This window comes from Heterocephalus glaber, unplaced genomic scaffold (assembly GCF_053883595.1).
Source record: "Heterocephalus glaber isolate CG9 unplaced genomic scaffold, H.glaber_assembly_v1.0 deba00001666, whole genome shotgun sequence".
Lineage (NCBI taxonomy): Eukaryota > Metazoa > Chordata > Mammalia > Rodentia > Bathyergidae > Heterocephalus > Heterocephalus glaber.
This window is the reverse complement of record NW_028258406.1, coordinates 19,297,468-19,309,556: the sequence shown is the minus strand read 5'-3', so window position 1 is coordinate 19,309,556 and position 12,089 is coordinate 19,297,468. Positions and strand designations below refer to the sequence as shown.

The 12,089-nt window shown below is 37.1% G+C and overlaps 1 protein-coding gene across 3 annotated transcripts in view; it reads right to left on the bottom strand.

Annotated features, from left to right (window-relative positions):
* Fndc3a (fibronectin type III domain containing 3A) overlaps positions 1-12,089 on the bottom strand; it is a 190,252-nt gene that overhangs the window by 143,684 nt on the left and 34,479 nt on the right. The window lies entirely within an intron of this gene.

Here is a 12,089-nt window from a genome sequence, read left to right as displayed (position 1 = left end):
GCCCAAAGAAAACTGTGACAAAATTTTATTGGAAAGTCAATAAACTTCACCCAAAAACAAAGATGGGGCCAGGAATTTAGCTCAATGGTTTCACTGCCTGCTGCACAAAAGGAAGGACCTGAGTTCGATCTCCAGTTCCAAATAAGCAAAAAACAAAAACAAAACAAACAAACCAAAAGAAACAAAGATGGAGTCAAACCCTAACTTATTTGCTTTTTTTGTTTGTTTGGGGTTTTTTTTGGTACCAGGGATTGAACTCTGGTCCTTGTGCTTGCGCAGCAGGCGGCGAAACCACTGAGCTAAATCCCAGGCCCAAACCCTAATTTATTTGGATTATCTATGGGAGTTAATCAGTTGCTAGCTGATAGGTAGAGCATGAGGTGAGCATACTTGAATTAGTATGACATTCAAATTACATCCAAGAATGTGTTAAATTAATCCCACCATTTAAAGCAGTTTCCTTATAATGTTAAAATATATACTAATTTTATGAAATTTGAGAAATCAACACAGAGAACTGGAAAAAAAGGCCTGAAGTCTTTCTAGTCCAAAATAAATACTGTTAACATTCTAATAAATTTCTTAGTCTTGTTCTATGTAGGATTGATTTCTCCTTCTAAATTCTAGACACAATTTTGCATCTTTTAAAACCTTAATATTATAAAACATAGTCATACTACTCAAAGCATTCCATCAAATGACTATACTATAAACTACTTAACCATTTCCTTAATGTAAGGAATTTAGGTAATTCTCAAGTTTCCCATTACTATAAACAAGTTTCAAAGTGACCATTTTGATACATATTTCTTCCCTCCCTATAATTAGTATTATTTCCACATGACAGATTCCCAGAAAAGGAATTCTGGTGCCTGTTGCTAAATTGTCTTTTAAAGGGTTTTTACTAGTTTATAGTCCCTTTCATAGTCTATTAAGGGTACCTTTTTATTATATTCTGTGTAACCTGGAAAATTAGTCTTTATAGTCTTTGCTGTTTTGACAGATAACACAGAATATTATACTACTGTTTCAAGTTATCCCTCTTTCCAAGTGCTAAAGAGCCTTATGAATGGTAGTCAAGCACTTTGCCACTGAGCTACACTCCCAGCTACTTTTGTACTTTTTTAAAAAAGTGGTACTCGCAAGGTCCCGAGTTTGATCCCCGGTACAAAAAAAAAAGTGGTACTAAGGACTGAACCTAGGGCCTTCATAGTGAGCTACATCTCCAGCTCTCAATTTGGAGCCAAAGTCTCAGTAAAGTCACCCAAGCTGGGCTGAACTGAAATCCTCCTGCCTCAGCCTCCACAGTGCTAGGATTACGGGGGAGTATTACCATTCCTGGCTAAATCACTACTATTTTTATATTTTATAGTAACACTTTAGTAAATTGCCAGTTTATGCCACCATTTATTTTCTGGGCTTTTAAGTGTTCTTGGTAATTTCACTGAATTCTTTGCATGTTAAGAATAATACTGTACTATGCTATTATGCTCCAAGTATTTTTTCCTCTTAATTTAATTATTCATTTTTCTATAGTTAATATTATCCATTTTTCCCTTTGTGGTATCTTCTATTGCTTCTGTATTTAATTTCATCTATGGCTATGCTGTGCAGCTTTAGCAGCTACTAGCTACATATGGCTATCAATCACTTAAAAGTGTGGCTTGCCTGGATAAGATATGCTGTAAGTGCAAAATACATACTAGACTTCAAAGGGTTTTAATACAAAAGCCAACAGAGTAAATTACTCAATTAATAATTTTTATATGGATTGCATGGTGAAAGAATAATCTGGGCTAAAGAAAGGCAAGATTACAATTTTTCCTAACATACTGAATTAGTTTAATATATTTTTGATTAACAAAAATACACTTGTAGGGCCGGGGATTTAGCTCAGTGGCACTGCACCTGCTTCACAAGGTCAAGATCCTGAGTTCAACCCCCGTACCAAAACAAACACCACTTGTAGCTTTGGTATTTTGAACTGGTGAATATTCATGATGTATAGAAAAGTATAACACACACTGTACAACCTCAGTCACACAAAATAGCATATCATGTATATACATGCAGGACCTAGGACATATCCAAGCTGCTTATAACTGTAAATTATCTTGTTTTTTGCCTTTTGTTTTTGTTTCCTATAATTCAAATATTAACTTTTAAAAAATAAAGATTTATTGAGGCCATACTCTGAAGTGAAGTAAATAGGACACATGTGTAAATACTGAATAGTTTCTCTGGTGTGAGAAACTGAAAATGTAAATGAGAATCAAAATGTATAATAGATAATAGAAAAGGTCCAAAGGGGAAGTGGAAGGAGGAAGTGGGAGGAGTAGGGGAAAGGAAAGAAGGGAAAGGAAAAAATATGAGAAAGGGAAAAAAATGGAAACAAAGTCTTTGTAAATAGGGAGGAGTGGAGGGGTTGCAGGGAGGGCAGGGGAATGGGGAAAAAAATAAGAACCAAGATATATCATGTAAAGGTAAAAATTCCCAATGATGAATGTTATCGTATTGGATACCTAAAATGTACCAATAAACTTAATGAATTAAAAATAACTAAATAGATATGAAACAAAAATAAAGATTACTCTGTGGTTAATAGGTTAAATAAAACATTAAAATTAATTTTGCCTGTTTTAAAGTTTTTAAGGTGGCCACTAATTTTTAATTATTTATGTGGTTTACATTATATTCCATTGGACAACACTGATCTAGAGGTATGGTAAATACTAGCTTTACTTTCTTCTAATTTTTAGACAATTTAATTGCTTTTATTTAGTTCTTGAATGCACTTAAACCCCTGGAGAAGCGTCAAAGATATTTATTTTTCCCAGAGAGTTAATCATTTGCTAAATTTAAGATATTTCCTTTAGCACACAATACACTCCTCCGTCCCCTGACCATAAACCATGATATTAGCAACTTGGCTGGATTAAGAAATGCCTAGAACATTAGTAAAGTACAGTTCTAAGTGTGTTGATGGGTGTTTTCAGAGATGACTGGCATCCAATAAACTGAGAGGGGGAAACCCACCACAGCTGTGGTTGGCACCAACAACAGGCTTGTAGCCTGGATGGAACAAAAGAGAAAAGAGGAAGTTGGTGCAGGGTTGAAGAGATTCATTCTGTTGAGGTGTGTCTTTTGCTGTTGCACATGGACATCAGTATCCAGTTTCATCACCCTTCCAACACAGACTCATACCAGTGGCTCTCCAGAGAGCTTCCAGGCCTTTGGTCTTGGAATGGTACTATACTCTTGATCTCTCTTGTTCTGCAGCTTCCAGCTTCTTACACTGAAGAGGTGCTAGATCCTCCAGCCCTCCAGCACACACATGGCCATTTTAGACTCTCCCATTTCTGATCCCATAAGCCTATCTAATAAATTCCCTTCCATAATTATATATGTGTGATCAAAAATATGGTAAATGTTTAAATTTTTAAAATTACAGTAAAAGACACATTGCTGTTAATCCTTCAAAATACTCCACCTTGCTTTGAACACACTTATCCCATTGTACTTGCTATTTTCTGAAGCACTTCTGGAAGTCTTTAGTTGTATTGTCATGGCTACCTAATGTCCTGAATCCATTCTGTTATGGTTTATACCTAAAATGTCTCCCAAAGCCTCATACACTCATTAATGGGACTTTTGCGAGGTGACTGGGTCATGGGTATATAATACTCATCACTGGATTAGTCCATTAACGGGTTTATAGCTGGGTGTGAGGCTGGAAGGTAAAGCTTGGTAGGAGGAGGTGGGTCACTGTGGGTGTGGCCTGGAAAGGTGTATATTTATTTATATACTGTATATCCTCTTCCTCCTGTGATCCTTCTCTCTGCTTCCTGGTGCCATGTCATGGGTTCTTTCTCTTCTGCCATGTTCCTCTGCCATGCAGGCCTGCCTTGGAGACAAGATGACTATGGGCTAAAACCTCCACAAACTGTTAGCCAAAATAAACCGTTCTTCCTTTAAGTTGTGGGTGTCAGGTATTGTGTCCCAGTGACAAGAAAATAAGACACATCTAAACGTTTAACTTTCATGGTCATTTTATTTTAGGGAAAAGCCAGAAGTCATACAATGCCATTCCGGCAAATAAGGTGGAAGAGGATACAGTCTAATGTTTTTTACAAACCTGTTAGATGGCATTAAGCAGCAGCATTCACCATATTTTTAGTCATACCTTGTACAGACAATCATGAAAGAGAACTTCCAGAACTGCTAAAGAAAGAGGCAATAATGATGGGTAAGTGTTTAAGGGGGTGTGTTTAGGGGGGGTTAATGGCAATACTATAATAAATTTTAAAAATTTTAAACATTCACCATATGTTATGATCACACACACACACACACACACACACACACACACACAGTTTATAATCTATCAATTCTGCTGCTCTAGAGAACCCTAACCAATACATGGTCTCTCACACCACTAATATCCTGGCAAAAGCTGCTTTGGAAATGTTTTAATAATTTTAAACAATATTTAACTTTAGATTTCTGATGGTGCACCAGTTATTACTCTTCTTCTTCAAACATTTCTTTGATGTTGACTAGAGAGAAGTGCTATAGTGGGATAAATGCTATCACAGCACTTAACACTAGGTACCATCTACATTATTACCTGACCACATGTGTGTATGTCTGAATGCATTTTCTTGCGGAGAATGTAAAATTTAAGCAGATTCCTCAGGACTAAGAAGGAGTTAGCTATGTAAGAATATAGGAAGGCCTTTCAGGCACAGAGAAGAATAACTGCGAAGCTCAAGGACTGAAAATGTCCTGAACAGTTTAACATGTTCACTAAATCAAAAGAAGTTCTATAGTTCCATATAGTTGGAAGATGGGTGAGCATTGGGGGATCTGGTAGTGGGAGAACAGAGAGGAAAAGTGAGAAGTGCAGGGAGGGTAGATGAGAACCAGGGTCTTGTGAGTCACCTTAATGGCAATGAAGAGTTTTACTTGGGCACAGTAGTGCCATGGAGGATTAACCTGCCAAAGGATAACAATTAAGTATGGAATTATGTTTAGAGGCAATAGTAGTCAGCTAAGAAGGTTTCTTTCTTATTTTTTTTTAACTGTATATCCTTTTATTGGTACAATTTAGGTATAAAATATAATGACAATCATCATTCGAAATTTGCACCTTTACATACTCTTGGTTTTTATTTTTTTCCCCTTCCCCTGCCCTCTCTTCACCCTTTCCATCCCTCCCTATTTACAGAGACTTTGTTTCCTTTTTTTCATTTTCTCATATTAATTCCATTCCCTTCTTTCCTTTCCCTTACCCCTTCCCCTTTGCCACTTTTCTTCCTATTTCACATTATCTATTATAACTTTTAGTCCTTATTTACACTTTCAGTTTCTCACACCAGAGAAACTATTTGGTATTTATACATGTGTGTCCTATTTATTTCACTTAAGAGTATCACCTTAATGTGGATCCATTTAGCAATAAATGTCTCTAATTTCTCATTTTTTATGGCTGAGTAGTACTCCATTTTATTAAAAAAACACATTTTCTTTATCCAGTCTCCAGTTGATGGGCATTTGGGCTGTTTCCAAGTTTTAGCTATCACAAACTGTGCTGCTATGAACATGGGTCCACATATATCACTGTGGTATGATTCTTTTAATTCTTTGCAGAAGATACCCAGCAGGGGAATAGCTGGGTCAAATGGGACTTCCAGTCCTAGTTCTTTGAGGTATCTCCATACTGATTTCCACAGTGGTTGCACCAGTCTGCACTCCCACCAGCAGTGGGGCAGGGTTCCTCTTTCCCCACAGCCCCGCCAGCATTTGTTATTGGTGGATTTCATGATAGCAGTCATTCTTTCTGGGGTGAGGTAGACTCTCAGTGTTCTTTTCATTTGCATCTCTCGAATGCCCAGTGATGTTGAACAGTTTTCATATGTTTATTTGCTGCTTTTACTTCTTCGTGTGAGAAATGTCTGTTCATTTCAGATGCCCTTTTTTGGATTGGGTCTTTAAATTTGGGATGTCTGGTTTTTTTAAAGTTCTTTATAGATTCTAGATAGTAGACTTTTCTCTGTGGGACTGCTGATGAAAATTTTTTCCCACAGTGTGGGTTGTGTCTTCACACTGCTGGTGGTTTCTCATGCTGTGCAAAAGCTTTTTAGTAAGCAGACATCCCACTTGTTGACTGTTTGTGCTAGTACATGGACAACTGAGATTTTGTTCATAAAATCTTTTCCTATTCCAATGTCTTCAAGAGTTCTACCTAACTTCTGTTCCAGCCGGCTCAACATTTCTGTTTTAATATTTATATCTTTAATCCATTTTGATTTTAGGTTAGTGCATGGTGAGAGATATAGGTCTAGTTTTAATCTTTGACAAGTTGAAACCCATCTTTTCCAGCACCATTTATTAAAGAGGCTATCTTTCCTCCAGTGAGGGTGTTTGGCTCCTTTGTCAAAGATGAGGTGGCTGAGTGTGTCTGGAGTTGTTTCTCCATCTTCTAATCTGTTCCACTGGTCCTCAGGTCTGTTTCTTTGCCAGTACCATATTGTTTTTATCACAGTAGCTTTGTAGTATAGTTTCAAGTTGGGGGTTGTAATACCCCCTGCCATGTCTCTGTTACCTAGAATTGCTTTTGCTATTCTTCTGGGTTTCTTCTTGTTCCAAATGAATTTTTGGATTGTTTTCTCAAGGTCCATGAAGTATGCTGCTGGGATTTCAACTGGGATTGCACTGAATCTATATAGCAGTTTTGGAAGTATGGCCATTTTCACTATGTTGATTCTTCCTACCCAGGAGCAAGGGATGTCTTTCCATTTTCTGATATCGTCTTCAATCCCTCTTTGCAGAGTGCCATAGTTTTCAGAGAAGAGGTCTTTGATTTCTTTTGTTAGATTGATTCCTAGGTATTTCAGTTTTTTGAATGCTATTGTGAAAGGAATTGTTTGCCCTATTTCTCTCTGTCTGTTTTTTGTGTAGAGGAAAGCTATTGATTTTTGTGTGTTGACTTTGTATCCAGCTAGTTTACTGAATTTGGTTATTAAGTCTAGAAGACTTTTGGTGGAGTTCTTGGGGTCTTCTATATAGGGTACCATGTCATCTGCAAATAATGACAATTTGACTTCTTCATTTCCTATCTTTATTCCTTTTATTTTTTTCTCTTGTCTAATTGTCCTGGCTAGTTTCCAAAACTATATTGAACAGGAGTGGTGATAGTGGACATCTTTGTCTTGTTCCTGATTTTAGTGTGAAGGATTTCAGTTTTTGACCATTTAGTATGATATTGGCTGTTGGTTTTTCATAGATGGATTTTATCAGATTGAGGTAGAGACTATCTATTCCAATTTTTTGTAGGGTTTTTATCATAAATGTCAAATGCTTTTTCTCCCATCTATTGAGATGATCATATGGTTTTTGTCCTTGGCTTTATTGATATAGTATGTAACATTGACTGATTTGCGTATGTTGAACCATCCCTGCATCCCTGGGATGAATCCCACTTGGTCAGGGTGTATGATCTTCTTGATGATCTTCTGCATTCTATTTGGCAGTTCCTTAGAAAGGATTTTTGCATCTATGTTCATTAGTGAGATTGGCCTATAGTTCTCTTTTTCAGTTGCGTCTTTCTCTGCTTTGGGGATCAAGGTGATGCTTGCTTCCAGGAATGAATTTGGGAGTATTGGTTCCCTTTCAATTTCATTGAAGAGTTTAAACAGTAGTGGCAGTAGTTCCTCTCTAAATGTCTTGCAGAATTCAGCAGTGAAGCTGTCAGGACCTGGTCTTTAGTTGGTAAGTTTTTAATTATGTTTTCAGTTGGATTGATTGATATTGGGTCGTTTAGAATTTTTAGGTCTTCTTAGTTCAACTTTGGTAACTCATACATATATAGGAGTCTGTCCATTTTTTCTCTGTTTTCCATCTTATTGGCGTATAGGTTCTCGAAGTAGGTATTGATGATCCTCTGGATTTCTGCTGGGTCTGTTGTAATTTCACCCTTTTCATTCCCAATTGCATGGATTTGAGCCTTTTCTTTCCTTTTTCTGATAAGGTTGTCCAAGGGTTTGTCAATTTTGTTGATTCTTTTGAAGAACTAACTCTTGGCTTCATTGAATTTTTGTATCATTCTCTTGGTCTCCATGGCATTGATTTCTGCTCGGATCTTTCATTTCCTCTCTTGTATGAGCTTTGGGTTTGTCCTGCTCTTCTTTTTCTAGAAGCTTGAGGTTCAGCATCAAGTTGTTTAATTGGGCTCACTCTGTTTTCCTAATATGAGTATTCACTGCTATGAATTTCCCTGGTAAGTCTGCTTTTATTGTGTCCCATAGATTCTGATATGTTGTATTGTCATTTAATTGAAGGAACTGTCTGATTTCTTCAATTTCCTGTGACCCATTGGTTATTCAGAAGTGTGTTGTTCAATTTCCATGTGTTTATGAAATTTTTGTGGTTTCTTTTGCTATTGATCTCCAGTTTCATCACACTATGGTTTGATAATATATAGGGGATAACTTCAATTGCTTTGCACCTCCCCAAATATGTTCCATGAGTGAGTAGTGGTGTATTTTGGAGAACAACCTGTGTGCAGCTAAAAACAATGTGTATTCTGATTTTGTGGGGTGGAACACTCTGTAAACATCTAAGTTCATTTGTTCAAGAGTTTGATTGAGTTCTAGTATTTTGTCGCTTGTTTTTGGTCTAATTGATCTATCTATTTGTTCCAATGGGGCATTGAGGTCCCCCACTACTATAGAATTAGTGCTTATATGAGTTTTCATGTCCGTTAGTATTTGTTTTATATAGTTGCATGCATTAGTGTTTTGTGCATAGATATTTATGATTGTCATCTCTTCCTGTTGGACTGTTTCCTTTACAAGGATGTAGTGTCCTTCTTTGTCTCTCAATCAGTGTGGGTTTGAAATCCACTTGGTCTACAAAGAGGATAGGTAATCCTACTTTTTTTTGTTCCTATGGCATGGAGTATTGTTTTCTGCCCTGTAACTTTCAGTCTATGAGTTCTTTTTGAATTAAGTGTTTTTCTTGTATGCAGCATATTGTTGGATCTTGCTTCTTGATCCACTCTGCCAGTCTATTTCAATCGGTGAGTTGAGACCATTAACATTGATGGTTATAACTGATACATATTGACAGCATTGTCATAACTTTTTCTTTTTGTTGGATTCTCCCCCCTTTGCATTTAATTTCTTGTTGCACCCAACAGATTCATTCTGCTGGGCTTCCTGGGGTTGTGATCCTCATTGTCTTTTCCTAGGATTTTGTCTAAAATTATTTGGAGTGTTGGTTTGGTATTCATGAAGTTCCTAAGACGTTCTTTGCCATGAAAGTATCTTATTTCTCCATCAATTTTGAAAGATAGTTTTGCAGGGTACATCAATCTGGGTTCATGGTTGTTTTCCTTTAGGGCTTGAAATATACCACTCCAAGCTCTTCTTCTTGAGGGTTTGCATTAAGAAGTCTGCTGTGATCTGATGGGCTTTCCTTTGTATGTGATTTGTTTCTTTTGTCTAACTGCTTGTAGAACTTTATTCTTCTGTTTGGTTTCTGGAATCTTAATAATTATATGCCTATGTGTACTTTTTTTTGATCAAGGCTATTTGGAGTCCTATATGCCTCACTTATCTGTATATCAAGCTCTTTTCCCCTGCTTGGGAAATTTTCTGCCATCACTTCTGTGAACAGTTTTTTATGTCATCTGCACTCTCCTGTTTCTTCATTGACTCAGATCAGTCTTATGTTATTCTTCTTTGCATTGTCTAGCAGCTGCTGGATTGATTTCTCGTGTTCCCTTACAACTTTCAAGCAATTTTTCTTTTCCTGGTCACTAATAGCAATCTTATCTTCCATATCTGAAATTCTGTCCTCACATTGGCTCATTCTGCTGTGTAGACTTTCTTTCTTTCTTTTATTTTTGTACCAGGGAGTGAACTCGCATCCTTGCACTTGTGAGGCAGGCAGCTGAACCACTGAGCTAAATCCCCAGCCTATGCAGACTTTCAATAGAGTTTTTAATCTCCTGGAAATCTGTTTGCATCTGTTTTATGGATTCCATTTGTTTCCTATGTTGGCATTCCATCATGTTCCTCAGTTCCTCTATTTTTTTATCTGTGTCCTCTCTAGAAATATTAATCATGTCTTGTACTATGGGTACAATCTCTGCTGTTATGTGAGAAATTATTTCTGATTTCATTTTTTCCAGATCCTCTTTCATTGCTAGTTCAGGGAGTCCAGGTGGTTGAATATCAGAGTGTTACATTTTGTTTCCCTTTGGGGTTGCTGCAGGTGATCTGGGAGTCTGGTTCTGAGAGTTGTTTATGTGTCTTCTCATTTTGACAGGGGTGGGGCGGGGTGCTGCTGGCACCTGTGCAGCTCACCTCCTCTGTGCTGGGAGTGCTGGTAGATTGATGTGGAAGCCTCCTACTCTGCACTGGGAGCTGTAACTCATTGACCTGGAAGCCTCCTCTGAGCTGGGAGCTGTGGCACGTTGACCCAGAAGCCTCCTCTGCGCTGGGAGCCGTGGCCCACTGACCCAGAAGCCTCCTCTGCGCTGGGAGCTGTGGCATGTTGACCTGGAAGTCTCCTCTGCACTGGGAGTTGTGGCACGCCAACCCAGAACCCTCCTTCAGTTAGCTCTTTTTGTAATTCACCATTTTTCTTCTTTTCTTCATCCAAAGTATATTTCAGATATTCTGTTAACTCAGTAAGTTTCTTTAATTGTTCTCTGTCACCTTCAGAAGTTTGTAGAGGTTTCAGTTTATAGTTGGCTGGCTCCAAGGCAGGGTGGCATGGCAGAGGGACATCTCCCTAAGTACGTGTCTTTTAAAGCATTAATTTTTACTTTAACTTGTATTATTTCCTTTCTTCTATTTTCCTTAAGCCTATTAGGTTATTTTCTCGCCTTTTTAGTTGAATACATTCAACCTCTTTGGTAATATATATGTTTAAGACTGAATTTTACTTAGCTTAAGCATATGAAATATTTTCATTACCTTTTTAGAAGTTTTTTTTTGCTATTTTGTTCTTGATCGCCTTTGTGATGCAAGAACTGTTTTAAACAAACTTAAAACTTCAAAAGTAGAGGGTTTTCATTTTGTTTTTATTTTCTGCACATTTTTAATAATCTCAACAAATCCATAGCTCATTAAAATTTTTTTAAACTATTCTATTTTCTCCATTCCTTTCCTAATTAGTGTTAGACTTTGACAGTGAGTGAACTACTGAAGGGGGCGGGGGGGCTACCTGAAACCAGCATGAAGTTAAAGCACAGAGTTCTTAACTTATAGGCCACAGAAAAATCTCAAAAGATTCGTGTACCACTCAAAATGGTTTATGAAACTCTCTGTAGATACTGTAAATTCTAAGATCACTGTATTCATTACATTCTAATAGAGTCAAGACCAAAAGTAGATTAGTTAGTATCAGGACAGAGGGAATCAGCAGGAAATGATTAAAGCAATCAAGTCAATATGGCTAAATTACCTAAATATCTTTATTTTACCTATAATTTACCTTGTAATATAAGATTCCTAAATATTCGACATTTTTTGGGTAGGAGGAATCAAACTCAGGGCTTTCCACTTGCCAGGCAAGCACTGTGCTGCTGAGCCACATTCTTGGCGTTTAAAATTTCTACATTTTGAAAGCTACTGTACATGCTACCAACATTATCCTGACAGAATGACAAACTAAGAGGAATTTGCTCAGAGAGAAAGATAAAGAGGGAAACTAAACAGAGAATTAGGAAATGCAAGACACTGCTTTAATATTATTAGTTGATTGTCAAATCAGGAATATTTAAAGAAACATGGGCACATATAACCTACTCTTAAAAAATAAAGAAAACCTACTAATAACTTAAAAACTCATTTTTTAACCTAAACTTTTTAGCTCTTTCTTCATGTGATCTCTTAAGAGAGTATTCATGAAGAGAATAATATCATCCTCTGGCATTCAGGTGTTTCTTTACTCATGTACTCATGTTTGATGCAAGCTACTCTAGTCCAGTCAAATATACTATCTTCATTCCTTGCTTCTAACTGTACTCGTTTGCCATGCAGTTTCCTCTGGGATAATTACAAAATAATTAAACTAAT